Here is a 16926-nt window from a genome sequence, read left to right as displayed (position 1 = left end):
CTTATGGTATGAGTTGTTTTCTGTTATATATGTTGTTCATAAACTATTGCTTATACACAGTTTTACAGCTGTGATCTTCTTGAAACATGAACTGCCGAGTTCTATTGTTCCTATACAGATGCCTGACCATGGTCGGGTCAGACTTCCTCTTGGTCACAACATGATGTTTATGTCGACCTACTCAATTCCCCTTGGAGGTGAAAAGATACTTATTCATGGGTGGTCTCAAATAATGAAGGCCCGTCCATCTTGGAGAATAGGACAGAAGATTATGTTCATGCTTTTCCATGGTTCTAAAGCGAATATCCTGTTTATTGACCACATTGCGAGATGAAGCCGCTTTCAGAAGGTTGTGGATGCGCGGGGTGGCGCCTGGGCCTTGTCCTAGGGCTTGGCGGCCTCACCCTTGGTTAACTGTAGGCAAAGCAGCACTGTTCGAGGCGTGCTTTGTACGGTTGAACCTGTATAAGTACTCATACTGCTTTCAGCTTTGGTTGTTAAGTGCCACTGCTGGTTTCAGTTAAGGTTGTTAAGTACTCCTGCTGCTTTTATAGTCTGTCGTGTTTCTTCAGTCCTGTCTTCCTCCAGCCGCCAAAACCAAACCAGCGCCGGCGGGGCCGCCTGCTTCCGCCTCCCACGGTTGGCTGCGCCTTAGCGCATGCATCGCCGCCCCACCGTCTCCTAAATCGTTAACGCCGACGTCCACCGCGCGCTTTGGTGCGCTGGCCGCGGCGCCGCCCTCTCGCGTTGTCAACATGGTCAACAAACAACAGGAATCAGTAGAAGTACGTGGAGAGGATGACAGTAGGGGCCCACCACGTCAGAGTATGGAAAAATAAAACCCACGACATTGTGAGCGTATATAGTCAATAGACAAGAGAACAGCACAAGATCGGCTGACACTTGGGACGTAGCTACTCGAGTAGTATTTTTTTTGTTTGGTATTGTTGAGACGGAGCAGGGTTTGAACTGGGCTGTGGCCCGTCTAGCCCAGGCTTATATTTTATGTTCACCATGTGACCAACCCAGCTATTTTTTCTTTGTGAAAATGAGCCCAGTTTATTTTTTCTGAAGAATACCCAATCCAGGCCTACTTATTTTTCTACGCCCTGATGGGCTGCAACTCTTTCAAGACGCCTGCAAATCTTGAAAGTAATATGAAATGGGTTGTAAATATAAAAGTAGATGACAAATTGGCAATTACTTTATAATTTCTGAATTTTATCACATTTTTAGATTCCTATTTCACTGGGCATTAACCTAATTTAAATATATCTTCAAAGTACTTTTAATCTGGCTCGACATTTCGGTATTAAAAATAGTTTGGAACCCACAGAAATATGCGAAATTGGCCCTGGCCAACCAAAAAATGACTGCAATAAATTGCATAAGAAGTTCCCATGAGCTATATATAAATTATTAAAAAAAGAGGGAGTGGTCTGACTTGTGGGCCTGTTTAGTTGATGCGTATGCAAGATTTTTTAGTTATTATATACGTCAACAAACGATTCTAGCCGTCGTGTTTCTTCAATCTTTGATCTTCTTGCTCCAGCCGCCAAAGCAGCGCCAGCGGGACCACCTACTCCCGCCTCCCGTGGCCGGCTGTGCTGCCGCGCAGGCCTCAGCGCTCCCTACTACTCCCACCGCTGGCCAGGGCATCCCTGTACTCACCCACACCCCCTGTTATTCTGCGGTGACAGCAGCCTCACACCGTAGCCGAACCGGTGAACGCTCGTACTCCTCTCCGCGTGCACATCCACTGCCGCGTCTTCCCCGGCTCCGCGTTGTCCCCTTCCTATGCCTCACCATCGTCCACCGCCGTGGTGATCTGGGTGGCGTGGTCAATGTGGTCAACGACCGACTTCCATCGGAAGAGTACTGTATGTGGAGAGGCTGACAGCTGGGTCCGCGGCAGCCGCAAGGAAGTGCCTCCTTATTACGCGGAAAATAATTATTCCTCCACCTAACAGCGGGGACCCACCGGACGGGCCACCAGTATTTTGCGAAAAAAATCGTTTCCACCTGACTGCTGGGACCCACCGGATGGGCCACCGTATTTCGCGAAAAAAACGTTCCCCCCGCTGTCAGCTCGGACCCACCGGAAGTGCCTCCTGGTTACGCACAAAAAAAATGAATACTCCCCCGGCTAGCTGGGACCCACCTTGGTGGGAGGCTGACTTGTGGGCCTACTAAGTTGACGGGGACGAAGGGCTATGTAAACTTAGTCAATATGAACGATTCTAGCTCCAGTGACCGTACGATGTCCATCCAACGGCCGTAGTGCTTCTTCAACCTCTGGTCTTCTTGCTCCAGCCGCCCAAAGCAGCGCCGGTCGTTCCGCATGCTCCTGCCTCCCGTGGCCGGCTGTGCTGCCGCGGAGGCCTCACCGCCCCCTACTATTCCCACCGCTGGCCAGGCCCTGCGGCGACGGCAGCCTCACACCGCAGCCGAACTAGTGAACCCTCGTACTCCTCTCCGCGCGGGCTTCCACTGTCGCGTCTTCCCCGGCTCCGCGTCGTCCCCTTCCTAGGCCTCGCCGTCGTCCACCGTCGTGGTGCTCTCGGCGCGGCGTGGTCAATGTGGTCAACGACCGACTTCCATCGGAAGAGTACTGTGCGTGGAGACGCTGACAGCTGGGTCCACGGCCGTAGCAAGGAAGTGCCTCCTTATTACGCGCAAAATAATTATTCCTCCACCTGACAGCGGGGACCCACCGGACGGGCCACCGTATTTCATGAAAAAAACGTTTGCCCCTGACTGCTGGGACCCACCAGCTACATCTTCGCAGGCAAGGAAGTGCCTGACAGTCGGGACCCACCTGGTCGAAGCGTACGTAGCGTTGTCATTCTGGTCGCGAATGTGTACGTACATACTGGTCGATGTAGAGGCGCGCACGTGTCGTAGTAGAGGCGTGCACGTAGCATGTACACGTACGTACAGCAGCCAGGGTGCAAGAAAGAAAATACGGCCACGTATGTGTACATACGGGCGGGGTCTCGAATGCCTACTCGCGCATACGTATGGAGAGGGCTCATGTACATGGCTGGGTTGGAACGGAGAAACAGCGTCGTCGTCGTGTTCACGGGGAGGCAACGAAATGCGTCGTGTTCATGGGGAGGCAACAGAATGCGTGGTCATGTTCATCAGGAGGGCTTGGACGGAACAGGCGATGGAAACGAGGCCTGGCGTACCGCAGAACAAAGGAAACGGCCTTGTGTTCGATCGGCCACGTTCAAAATGGGATCCTGTTCATCGGGAGGGGTCTGGCGTACCGCAAAACGGAGGAAGCGAACCTTCTACGATCGAAACGGGGGTCTTGTTGATCGGGAGGGGTGTGGCGTACTGCAAAACGGAGGAAACAGACTTGTGTTGGAGCGCTACGGTCGAAACAGGGGTCCTGTTCATCGGGAGGGGTGTGGCATACCGCAAAACGGGACTCCACGGGATACTGTTCATCTCCACCGTCGACCCCCTCCAGCCTCCATGAGCTACTGTTCATCCACCGTCGACCTCCTCCAGCCTCCACGGGCTCCTGTTCATCCAGCCTCCACCGTGCGCTACTCCACCGGCTACTGTTCAACCACCCCTCCACCGTCTACTGTTTATCCAGCCCTCCACACCACGGGGTCCTGTTCAACCACCCCTCCACGGGCACCCCTCCACCGTCTATTGTTCATCCTACCCTCCACACCACGGGGTCCTGTTCATCCACCCCTCCACGGGCACCCCTCCACCCTCCACCACACCATGGGGTCCTGTTCATCCAGAGCCAATGCCACCGCTCACTATTCATCCAAACCCTACCGCAATGCTCACTGTTCATCCCATCGATCGGCTTTAGTTAGCAGCAGTAGTGAAGGAATCGCTCGATTGGGTTCAGTTAACAGCCATCGATCGATCGCTCGGGTTCAGTAACGCGTAGCCTGCAGTGCAATCGCTCGGGTTCAGTTAGAGCCCAATGCCTCGCTCGAGTTCAGTTAGAGCCAACGCCTCACACACATGCGCGTACGTGTACGAGAGAAACGCGCATCGCTCGGCCCCCGACCTCCCACCGTAACCGGGAACTCCCTGAAATTTTCCTCCCCCTTTGCTTCTACCATGGTTTTTTCCATCATGGACGGCCCAAAGAATGTCATGCAGCTGCATCTCCGGTCCGCCCAGGACGAAAAGCCCATTTTCTGTCATGATTTTTTGTCATGGAAGTAGGAGCCCACCACATCTATGATGATACCGGGTTTTGTCACAATTATCATCATAGAAGTGTCATATGTATGACAGAAAAAAAAATTTGTTCGGCCCAAAATGTCACGGATGTGTCTTTTTTTGCAGTGTAAGCCGCTGGACGCTGAGCGCCTCATCTCAACCTGACCCTATGGCCCATCCCTGTGGAAGTCCGCTCGCGAAGTTTGCTGGTCTCCGTCAAGTCGTTGGCGCGCCTCTGCGTCGCTCCACTATGTTGAGCCACCGCCGGAGAGCCGCCGTCACACGATGAGCCGCCGCCTGCCCTCGGGTCGACTCGCGTCCATTTCAAGCTGTTCAAGTCGCCGCCTCCGCTGTCTCAAATGTGCTGCCGCTGCAGTTTATGAGCCACCGCCATGGTGATGCCCCCGTTTTGCTGCTGGGTTGAGACACAGGGGCCACGTTCAGCCGCCTCTGCCATTTTAAGCCGCCCGGGCCATATTGAGTCATCGGTCTGCCTGAGCCTCCTTTGTTGTGTTGAACGGATCATTTGTCATCCGAACAATCAGGTGATATCTATCTGTTTAAATTTATTAGCATATACTCCTTTTTTTCAAAGAAAAATTAGTCTGGCTTGCGATGTTTTTGATGTAGGGTGATTGTTCACTCCAAGAGCAATGATCGTGTCATGGATATATTGCTCGCGCCACCATTATAATGTGCTAGCAACATTGTGCACCGGGTTTCGTTTTTGCCATGCTGCTTGACGGACATCCGTGTGAGCCGCCATCTTCGCGGCCCAGTTTATATTAACGCAACGCGGCCGACTCGCCAGTCCGCACCGGCTTACAATGCCACGACCGACTCATCTGTCTACTTCCGCGGCCGACTCGCTTGTGATTGGTTTTAACTTCACCATAGTGATCATCAACTCCGCGGCGGATAATTTCTGGCTTGACATATCAGGTGAAATCCATCCAGTATATTTTTATATTATATATTGCTTTCTTTAAAAGAGCAATTACTCTCGCTTGCAAGTTCTCCAATCCAGGATAAGTTATATCACTGGGCTGTTGAATGACTCATGCCGGTTTATATCATGGTCAAATATGGGGAAACTCAAGCCAACTCCTCGAGTCGTCTTAAGACTCGGGGGCTACGATGACATGACTTAGCAAATATTGTAAGATTCAAGACCCCGGGTCATTGGAGAGAAGATAACCCGGTCCCGGAGGCCACCGCCATATTGGTGAAAAGTTAAAAGGCCATCCGAAAATTCCCGGCTTAAAAAGAAGGATTCCTGTTCAAGGGAAATATGTCTCACACAAAGCTCTGAAGCTCTCAAATCTGGTTAAAAAATTCAGGCTCAAGAAGAATTTTATCTCTTGCAAGTTTGAGTTCTCAGGAAAAGCTAAAAGGTTGACAAAGAGAATTTGCTGCCATGATGCATGGTTCAAACATGAGTATCCTACCTTATGGGCTTATCTTGGTCACTTGGGGGCTTCCTATTCAATAGGTGAATTCACCAAAGAGAACGTAGTTGTCGGTACCCTCTTGATCGGTGAGGGAGTCCTGAACTAAGGGGTCCTCGGGCGTCCGGCCTGTTAGCCATGGGCCGGACTAATGGGCTGTAAAGATACGAAGACCGAAGACTTTACCCGGTCTGGATGGGACTCTCCTTGGCGTGGAAGGCAAGCTTGGCGGTCGAATATGTAGATTCCTTTCTTTGTAAGCGACCTTGTGTAACCCTAGATCCTCCCGGTGTCTATATAAACTGGAGGACTTAGTCCGGAGGGATAGATACTCATAACCATAGTCTTACAGGCTAGTCTTCTAGGGTTTAGCCATCTCGATCTCATGGTAGATCAACTCTTGTAATACTCAAATTCATCAAGATCAATCAAGCAGGAAGTAGGGTATTACCTCCATAGAGAGGGCCCGAACCTGGGTAAACATCGTGTCCCCCGTCTCCTGTTACCATCGACCTTAGACGCACAGTTCGAGACCCCCTACCCGAGATTCGCCGGTTTTGACACCGACATAGGTGCTTTCATTGAGAGTTCCACTGTGCCGTCCCCAAAAGGTTTGATGACCCCTTCAATCGTCGACAATGACGTTGTCCAAGGAGGAACCTTCCTCCTCGGACAGATCTTCATGTTCGGCGGCTTCGTGATGTAGGCCAACTCGTTTGGCCACCTAGAGCAGATCGATAGCTACGCCCCTAGCCATCAGGTCATATTTGGGAGCTTGAATTATGTTGCGGACATCCGTGGAGATTTGATCTTCGTCGGATTCAAGACCGCGGCAACCGCTCCTGGTCACCTTGATGAACATGACCTAAATCTGTCATCAGACCGCATCCAGGAGATAGCTTCTTTAGCCACTCTGGCCTTAGATCCGGAACACACTGCGGCATCCAAGGATTGGAGGCTCAACCCCACCACGGAGGCCACAGATTCCCTGGTGTTGGAGCCACACATGGACTTAACCTCACACAATACCTGTGTCACCGGAACTCCAGACTCTTCTCCGGGTATAAGTTCCGAACCATGTGAGTCCGCGGATGCCGAACTTGATCGCTTATCGATCTTCGAGTTCAGCGCCGCAGACATCTTCCAGCACTCACCCTTGGGCGATGTGCTGAACTCATTAAAGAACTTGTCCTTGGCGGGGGACTCACAGCCGAACTATGTTCGATACGAACTAGAGGCTGACAATGGAGAATTTTACTTCCCACCCGCCACCCACTTCATAACCACGGTTGCGGACTTAACTGACATGCTTGATTACGGCTCCGAATACATCAACGGTATGGACGACGATGCGGATGAAGAGCAAGACCAAAATCCGCCATATACTGGACGCTGGACGGCCACTTCTTCGTACGATGTGTACATGGTGGATACACCCAAAACAACCAACAACGATGACAAAGAAAATCCAGTCGAGAATAAACCTCCTGAGACATAGCAAAAACGACGACATCCTCGGTGCCGCAATAAGTCACGTTGTTCAAAAGACGGCAATACTGGCACCGGTGAAAATAATACTCCGGACGATGCCGAAAACAATGAAGACCTTGGTCAGGTAACATCCGAACAGGAGGAGTAGGAAAACGGGCAAGCTAGCCCCGACGAACAGGCCAGGACCAACGACTCAGAGGACGGTAGTTACCGTCCGCTCTCCGAGGATGAGGAAAGCCTCGGCAACAAAGATTTCATCGTGCCGGAGGAATCTCTTGAGCAGGAGCGCTTCAAGCGCCAGCTAATAGCCACTGCAAGGAGCCTGAAAATGAAACAACAACAGCTTCAAGCTGACCAAGATCTGCTCATTGACAGATGGACTGATGTCCTGGCAGCCGAAGAATACAGCCTCAGACGCCCAGCCAAGAGTTACCCGAAGCGAAGGCTGCTACCCTAGTTCGATGAAGAGGCGCCGGAGCCCATACCTCCCTCATGTAATTCACCCAGTCGACCACCACGCGGTCGGGACAGTGCGGCGGACCGACCGCCACGTGGTCGGGATAAAGCGGCAACTCCGGCCGAACAGCAGCCTGGCCCATCGCCTCGTAAAAATATAAACAAAACAGCTCGGGGCCATACATACAACCTCCGGCAGACCCTGCATAGTAGAACAGGACATACCCGATCGATTTATGGATCGCGAGGACGACCCTTGATATGCGATGATGGCTACCTATTCGGACGTGACAAACATAGTCACACCTGAGCCGATAACCGCAGACGAACTCCATCGGAGCTATGGAGCAATGCGGCCAGATACAGAGGCGCCGCACACCCTCTTTACTTCACTGATGAAGTAATGGACCACGAATTCCCCGAAGGGTTCAAACCCGTGAATATTGAATCATACGACGGAACAACCGATCCTGTGGTATGGATCGAGGATTTTATTCTCCACATTCACATGGCCCGCGGTGATGACCTCCATGCTATCAAATACCTCCCGCTAAAGCTCAAAGGGCCAGCTCAGCACTGGCTAAACAGCCTGCCTGGAAATTCCATCGGTAGCTGGGAGGACTTGGAAGAATATTTTCTTGACAACTTCCAAGGTACTTATGTCCGGCCACTAGACGCCGACGACTTAAGTCACATAGTCCAACAGCCTAGAGAATCAGCCAGAAAATTCTGGACTAGGTTCCTAACTAAAAAGAACCAAATCGTTGACTGTCCGGATGCCAAAGCCCTAGCGGCCTTTAAACATAGCATCCACGACGAATGGCTCGTCGGCCACCTCGGCCAAGAAAAGCCGAAATCTATGGCAGCCCTTATGGCACTCATGACCCGCTTTTGCGCGGGTGAGTACCCTCTCCAACGGGTAAGGTGAGACGACCTCGATGGGGTGGCCCTGGAAGTAGTGTCGCAACTTGCGCGAGGCCACCAAGAGCGCGAGCAGGAGCTTTTGCGGCATTTGGTAGCGTGCCCTCGCGTCCCGCAGTACGGTGCTGACGAAGTACACCGGGTGCTCGACGAGGGCTGGCACACTGTTTGGGCTCGGGCCCTGTGGAGATTGTGGTCTATCCTGAGGTGGAGGGTCTCCTGAGATCTGACCGTCCTCGGGAGCGATCTATGATGTTGCCCTGCCGAGCTTGGTATCCCGCTGCTGACGGATCTGCCGCGCCTTCCTCACCCTGCGCTGCATCAGCTCTGGCTTGGCACGACGCAGCCTTGTCTTGACGCTCGTCCCGAACCGCCACCAAAGCCGCGCTAGCGGAGTACGGGGTGGCGATAAGGTAAAGTACCAAAGTCGGTAGGGCCGTGGTGCCACCATCACCGGGGGGCTGGTGAGGTATTTCTTGAGGTCTTGGAAGGCCCGGTCTGCCTCCGAGGTCCACTTGAAAGGGCCCTTTTTCTTCATGAGCTTAAAGAAGGGAAAGGCGCGCTCGCCTAGCTTGGAGATGAAACACCCTAACGCGGTCACCCGTCCTGCCAGCTTCTGCATCTCCTTAAAGGTCTGTGGTGGGCTCATGTCTTCAGTGGCCTTGATATTCTCCGGGTTCGCCTCGATCCCTCGGTGGGATACGAGGAACCCTAGTAGCTTACCGGAGGGGATGCCAAACACGCACTTCTCTGGGTTAAGCCTCATGTTCACCCGACGCAAGCTCTCAAAGGTCTCCTCCAAGTCTTGAATCAACGTCTTCGCCTCGCGAGATTTGACCACTATGTCATCAACGTAAGCCTCTATGTTCCTGCCGAGCTTCTGCCCCAAGACGATGTGCATCAGCCGCTGAAAGGTTGCGCCCGCATTGCGTAGGCCGAAGGGCATGCGGGTGTAGCAGTACACCCCACACGGTGTCAGGAATGGCGTCTTCTCCACATCCTCCACCGCCATCTTGATTTGATGGTATCCAGAGAACGCATCCAGGAAACACAACAAGTTGCACTCGGCGGTGGAGTCGACGATTTGATCGATGCACGGAAGGGGGAACGGATCTTGGGTGCAGGCTTTGTTAAGGTTGGTGAAGTCGATGCACATCCTCTCCTTCCCACCTTTCTTCGATACCACAACAGGGTTCGCCAGCCATTCGGGGTATCGAACCTCATGGATGGTGCCTGCCGCCTCCAGCTTGCGCGTCTCTTGGACGATGAAGGCCTGCTTCTCAGTGGACTTCCGTCTTGACCGCTGCTTCACGGGTCGCATGTTGGGGCACACCCTTAGATGATGCTGGATCACCTCTCTCGGGACCCCTACCAGCTGATTGGGCTCCCACGCGAATATCTCCTTGTTTGCATGCAAAAACCTCACCAAAGCTTCCTCTTGTCCCGGGTCAAGGCAGGTTCCTATGGTGAAGGTGGCTCCCGAAGACCCGTCCTCGCCAACCGGCACCTGCTTGGTCTCAGCCTTGTCTTGGGTAAACAACTGCTTTTTCTTGGCGGGCGCGGTCTCCTTGGCCTCGGGCATACTGGCACTGGCTGGCCGTGCTGCTGATAACCCACAAGTATAGGGGATCGCAACAGTTTTTGATAAGTAAGAATGTCGAACCCAGCGAGGAGCTAAAGGTAGAACAAATATTCCCTCAAGTTCTATCGACCACCGATACAACTCTACGCACGCTTGACGTTCGCTTTACCTAGAACAAGTATGAAACTAGAAGTACTTTGTAGGTGTTTTTGGATAGGTTTGCAAGAATATAAAGAGCGCGCAAATAAAAGCTAGGGGCTGTTTAGATAAAGACACAACTAAATTAGTTTTAGTAGAGAGATTTTTGTTATGAGAAAGTTATTTGTCCCCAGGCAATCGATAACTAGACCGGTAATCATTATTGCAATTTTATATGAGGGAGAGGCACAAGCTAACATACTTTCTCTACTTGGATCATATGCACTTATGATTGGAACTCTAGCAAGCATCCGCAACTACTAAAGATTCATTAAGGTAAAACCCAACCATAGCATTAAAGTATCAAGTCCTCTTTATCCCATACGCAAACAACCTACTTACTCGGGTCTGTGCTTCTGTCACTCACACCACCCACCATCAGAAAATCATGAACATATTGCAAACCCTACAGCGGGAATCCCTCACGCTTGCACGACACGAAGAGCGCCATAGGACAGCACCAATAATAAAACATGCAACTCGGACTAATCTTGATCATCAAATAACCCATAGGACAAAACATATCTACTCAAACATCATAAGATAGCCATACATCATTGGGAAATAATATATAGCATTGAGCACCATGTTTAAGTAGAGATTACAGCAGGTAAAAGAGAGGTTACACCGCATCATAGAGGGCGGAAGAGTTGGTGATGATGGCGGTGAAGTTGTTGGTGAAGATTGCGGTGATGATGATGGCCACGGCGGCGTTCCGACGCCACCGGAAGAGAAGGGGAGAGGGGGCCCCTTCGTCTTGTTCTTCCTTGACCTCCTCCCTAGATGGGAGAAGGGTTTCCCCTCTGGTCCTTGGCCTCCATGGCATGGGAGGGGCGAGAGCCCCTTCGAGATTGGATCTATCTCTCTATTTCTCTCTGTTTTTGCATTCTGTTCTGCTGCCCTTTCACCGTTTCTTTTATATCCGGAGATTCGTAACTCCGATTGGACTAAAACCTTCACCGTGATTCTTTTTCCAAAAATTAGCTTTTTTGCGGCCGAAGAAGGGCATCAACCGCCTTACGGGTGGCCCACGAGGGTGGGGGGAGCGCCCTCCTAGTACGGGTGTGGGCCCCTGCCTCGTGGCCACCTCGGACACCGTTTCGCATTGATCTTTCTCCCAGATTTTCCAAATATTCCAAAAATAAGCTCCGTCCGTTTTTATACCGTTTGGACTCCGTTTGATATAGAGATTCTGCGAAACCAAAAACATGCAACAGACAGGAACTGACACTGGGTACTGGGTCAATATGTTAGTCCCAAAAATAGTATAAAAAGTTGCCAAAAAGTATATGGAAGTTGTAGAATATTAGCATGGAACAATCAAAAATTATAGATACGACGGAGACGTATCAGCATCCCCAAGCTTAATTCCTGCTCGTCCTCGAGTAGGTAAATGATAAAAAAGATCATTTTTGATGTGGAATGATACCTAGCATAATCTTGATCATGTATCTAATCATGGCATGAATATTAAGACACGAGTGATTCAAAGAAATAGTCTATCATTTGACATAAAACAATAATACTTCAAGCCCACTAATAAAGCAATCATGTCTTTTCAAAATAACATGGCCAAAGAAAGTTATCCCTACAAAATCATATAGTCTGGCTATGCTCCATCTTCACCACACAAAATATTCACATCATGCACAACCCCGATGACAAGCTAAGCAATTGTTTCATACTTTTGACGTTCTCAAACCTTTTCAACATTCACGCAATACATGAGCGTGAGCCATGGACATAGCACTATAGGTGGAATAGAATATGATGATGGGGGTTATGTGGAGAAGACAAAAAGGAGAAAGTCTCACATCGACTAGGCGTATCAACGGGCTATGGAGATGCCCATCAATAGATATCAATGTGAGTGAGTAGGGATTGCCATGCAACAGATGCACTAAGAGCTATAAGTGTATGAAAGCTCAAACTGGAAACTAAGTGGGTGTGCATCCAACTTGCTTGCTCATGAAGACCTCGGGCATTTGAGGTAGCCCATCGTTGGAATATACAAGCCAAGTTCTATAATGAAAATTTCCACTAGTATATGAAAGTGATAACTCAAGAGACTCTCTATATGAAGAACATGGTGCTACTTTGAAGCACAAGTGTGGTAAAAGGATAGTAACATTGCCCCTTCTCTCTTTTTCTCTCATTTTTTTGTTTTCCCTTTTTTTTCTTTTTGGGCCTTCTCTTTTTTTGGCCTTTCTCTCTTTATATATATATATTTTTTATATTTTTTTTTATTTTTGCGTCCGGAGTCTCATCCTGACTTGTGGGGGAATCATAGTCTCCATCATCCTTTCCTCACTGGGGCAATGCTCTAATAATGATGATCATCACACTTTTATTTACTTACAACTCAATATTACAACTCGATATCTAGAACAAAGATATGAATCTATATGAATGCCTCCAGCGGTGTACCGGGATGTGCAATGATCTAGCGTAGGAATGACATCAAAAAACGGACAAGCCATGAAAACATCATGCTAGCTATCTTACGATCATGCAAAGCAATATGACAATGAATGCTCAAGTCATGTATATGATGATGATGGAAGTTGCATGGCAATATATGTCGGAATGGCTATGGAAATGCCATAATAGGTAGGTATGGTGGCTGTTTTGAGGAAGATATAAGGAGGTTTATGTGTGATAGAGCGTATCGTATCACGGGGTTTGGATGCACCGACGAAGTTTGCACCAACTCTCGAGGTGAGAAAGGGCAATGCACGGTACCGAAGAGGCTAGCAATGATGGAAGGGTGAGAGTGTGTATAATCCATGGACTCAACATTAGTCATGAAGAACTCACATACTTATTGCAAAAATCTATTAGTCATCAAAACAAAGTACTACGCACATGCTCCTAGGGGGATAGATTGGTAGGAAAAGACCATCGCTCGTCCCCGACCGCCACTCATAAGAAAGACAATCAATAAATAAATCATGCTCCGACTTCATCACATAACGGTTCACCATACGTGCATGCTACGGGAATCACAAACTTCAACACAAGTATTTCTACAATCCACAACTACCCACTAGCATGACTCTAATATCACCATCTTTATATCGCAAAACTATTGCAAGGAATCAAACATATCATATTCAGTGATCTACAAGTTTTATGTAGGATTTTATGACTAACCATGTGAATGACCAGTTCCTGTCATCTCTCTAAATAGATATAAGTGAAGCACGAGAGTTTAATTCTTTCTACAAAAGATATTCCCACGCTCTAACAAATATAAGTGAAGCAAAAGAGCATTCTACAAATGGCGGTTTCTATGTAGAGAGAAACAGACAATCGAAGCTTCAAATGATATAAGTGAAGCACATGAAGCATTCTATAAAGCCATACTCAAAGAATATAAGTGAAGTGCAAAGAGCATTCTATAAATCAACCAAGGACTATCTCATACCAGCATGGTGCATAAAAGAAAAGTGAAAACTGAATGCAAAAGACGCTCCAAGATTTGCACATATCACATGAATGAAACGAAACCGAAAACATACCGATATTTGTTGAAGAAAGAGGGGATGACTTCCGGGGCATCCTGAAGCTTAGATGCTTGAGTCTCCTTGAACATTTACTGGGGGTGCCTCGGGCATCCCCAAGCTTGATCTCTTGCCTCTCTTCCTTCTTCTCACATCGAGATCTTCTCGATCATCGAACACTTCATCCACACAAAACTTCAACAGAAAACTCGGTAAGTTCCGTTAGTATAATAAAGAAAATCACTACTCTAAGTACTGTTGCAAACCAATTCATATTTTGTTTTTGCATTGTGTATACTTTAATATAACTTTTTCATGGCTTAATCCACTGGTATAAGTTGATAGTTTCATCAAAACAAGCAAACTATGCATCAAAAACAGAATCTGTCAAAAACAGAACAGTCTGTAATAATCTGAACATTCACCATACTTATGATACGTGAAAAATTCTGCCAAAATTAGGAAAAATAAACAATTTGTATATAAAGATATTTCAGAAAGAATCAGAACCATTTGAAGTTCCAGTAGAAAATTAAAAATGGTGCACTACAGCCAAACTTTCTGTCCTGCACCGCACAAACCAACAAGCATTGTAAACATCCTAAAGTCAAACCTTGGCACATTATTTTTATATTACAATGGAATTGTACAAGGGGATAATTATTTTTGTTGAAAAGTTTCTGTAATCTAGATTCACAAAGTTTCCGTGAGCATGAACAAAGTTCAAGGCTAGCTCCCACCTCAACAATGCTTGTCTTTCTCACTTTCGCTTTTCTTTTTGAAAAAGTTTTGGGTTCCCCTCTTTATTTTTGTTGTTTTTTAAACTAAATGAAAGCAATCAACAGAAATAAATGACTCTCTAAAACTTCCGGGTTGTCTCCCTGGCAGCGCTTTCTTTAAAGCCATTAAGCTAGGCATATAGTGCTCAGTAATGGATCCACCCGGATCCCAAGGTATATCAAAGCCAATCTTAATTAGCAATGATTTGGTACTTAGTAGTGAGCACAAAGCAACATATATCACATAATGACGAAGTCTAACTCTCTTCCTATGCATCGGCATGTGATAAAAGAACAATTCATGCACACAAAGTAAAGGCCAATGCATAGTATAAACAGTTTCTTGCAATTTTATAGTGTTAGAAACATAGAGAGGTGGAGATATAGTTCCTCTCTCATAATAATTGCAAGTAGGAATAGCAAGTACACGCATATTATATTCATCAAAATCATCATGTGCAACGGTAAAAGGCAACCCATCAATATAATCTTTAATAAGTGCAAACTTCTCCGATATAGTATAATCGGGAGAATTCAAAAAGATAATAGGACTATCATGCGTGGGTGCAATAGCAACAATTTCATGTTTAACATAAGTAACTATAGCAAGTTCATCTCCATAAGCATAATTCATATTGGCATCTTGGCCACAAGCATAGCAAGCATCATCAAAAAGGGATATTTCAAAAGAATCAACGGGATCATAGCAATTATCATAGCATTCATCCTTCGGTAAGCATGAAGTGAAAACAATGTATGAGGTGAAGAGTTACTCTCATTAGAAGGTGGGCACGGGTAGCTAATCCGCTCTTCCTCCTTTTGTTCTTCGCTCTCCTCCTCATCCTTTTCATCCAATGAGCTCACAGTTTCATCAATTTCCTCTTCCATAGATTCCTGCAAAATATTAGTCTCTTCTTGGACAACAGAGACTTTCTTAATAAGTGCATTAATATAGGCATTATATTCATAATTATCATAGCAACATGTTAGGATAGCTAAATTTTCAGGCCTATAAACATCATCATCAAAAGCTTCATACTTTTCAAACATAGATTCAATTTCATAAGCACCCTTGAAAGCAACAAATTCTTCTATTTGTTCCACATCATAGTAATCATATATACCTCTGGCATAAGAAGCCAAGGTTTCATTATCATTAAATTTGCATATAAAGGGGAGGTGTGGAGCATTCATCCTAGAGCAACAAGTATAATCATAATTCAAGCATACTTGCCGAGCATACCACTTCAATATATAAATTTGATCCCATAATAGTTTCCCTTTTTGTGCCAAGCGATAATCCCTAAAGTATTCTCGTTGATCCAACGTTACTCCCATTATCAAATTGAATGTCACACCCTAGCTAGTCATGCATTAGAGTGTGTGCATCATGTTTAAAATTCCATTTAATTTGAAATGGGGATTTGTGAAACCCTCAGAATCATTTTGAAAATGACCCAAATAAAAATTTCTCCAAGAAGGTCCAAGAAAATGCTCATGTTGCTCTCTGAAAATATTGGACAGAGATAAAGATCAAACCAATATTTTTAGTGGCTCATGGACATTTATTTTGGGCATTTGGAATTAATGCATAAATATTTGCATTGGAAATATATTTCTATATATATGAAATATGGTCCAAATATTATGCCATTTCTAAAGGAGCTCTGGAATAATATATCTAGCCCCTGCAAAAATTGGCATAAGTTAAATAAATGATTTAATATATTATTTAAATCAAAACAAATGTCAGAAATTAGAAAACAGAAAAAAATAAAAGGGAGAAGCTTACCTGGGCTCCTCCCTGTGCAGCCCATCCAGCTGGCCGGCCCAGCCAGCAGGCGGCCCAGCCCGTCTCCCTCCTCTGTCGTCTTCGTCCCGACAGAGGGAGGGGAGTGTGGCCGGCGCGCGCGCGCGCCACCGCGCCACGCCACCTCTCTCCCTGCTTGCCTGCCCTCCCCTCCTCACTCGATGCCCCGGACGACGCCACGCCTCCCCCCCTGCTCTCTCTCACTCTCCCCCGGCTCTCCCCTCCTCTCCCTCGCTCTCTCTCTCACACGGCCGAACACCACCGTCGCCGCCGTTCGCCATAGCAGCCATCTCCGGCCACCCCTCGCTCCCCCGACTAGCTCAGAAGCTCCGCCACAACCCCCTCTTCTTCCCCACCGCTCCACGGGCCTCCGGAAGCCCTGCATCGCCGCCACGTCGCCGTTCCCCTCTTCGGGCTCCGACCATCATCGCCGACGAATTCGCCGTCTCCAGCGCGTCTCCGAGCCCGCTTCGACGCCCACTGCAACCGCGGTGAGCCCCCGAGTCGTTTCCCCCTTCTTCCCGGGTCTCTTTCG

Source organism: Triticum dicoccoides, chromosome 2A, assembly GCF_002162155.2.
Source record: "Triticum dicoccoides isolate Atlit2015 ecotype Zavitan chromosome 2A, WEW_v2.0, whole genome shotgun sequence".
Lineage (NCBI taxonomy): Eukaryota > Viridiplantae > Streptophyta > Magnoliopsida > Poales > Poaceae > Triticum > Triticum dicoccoides.
Note: the sequence above shows the minus strand (reverse complement) of the source record.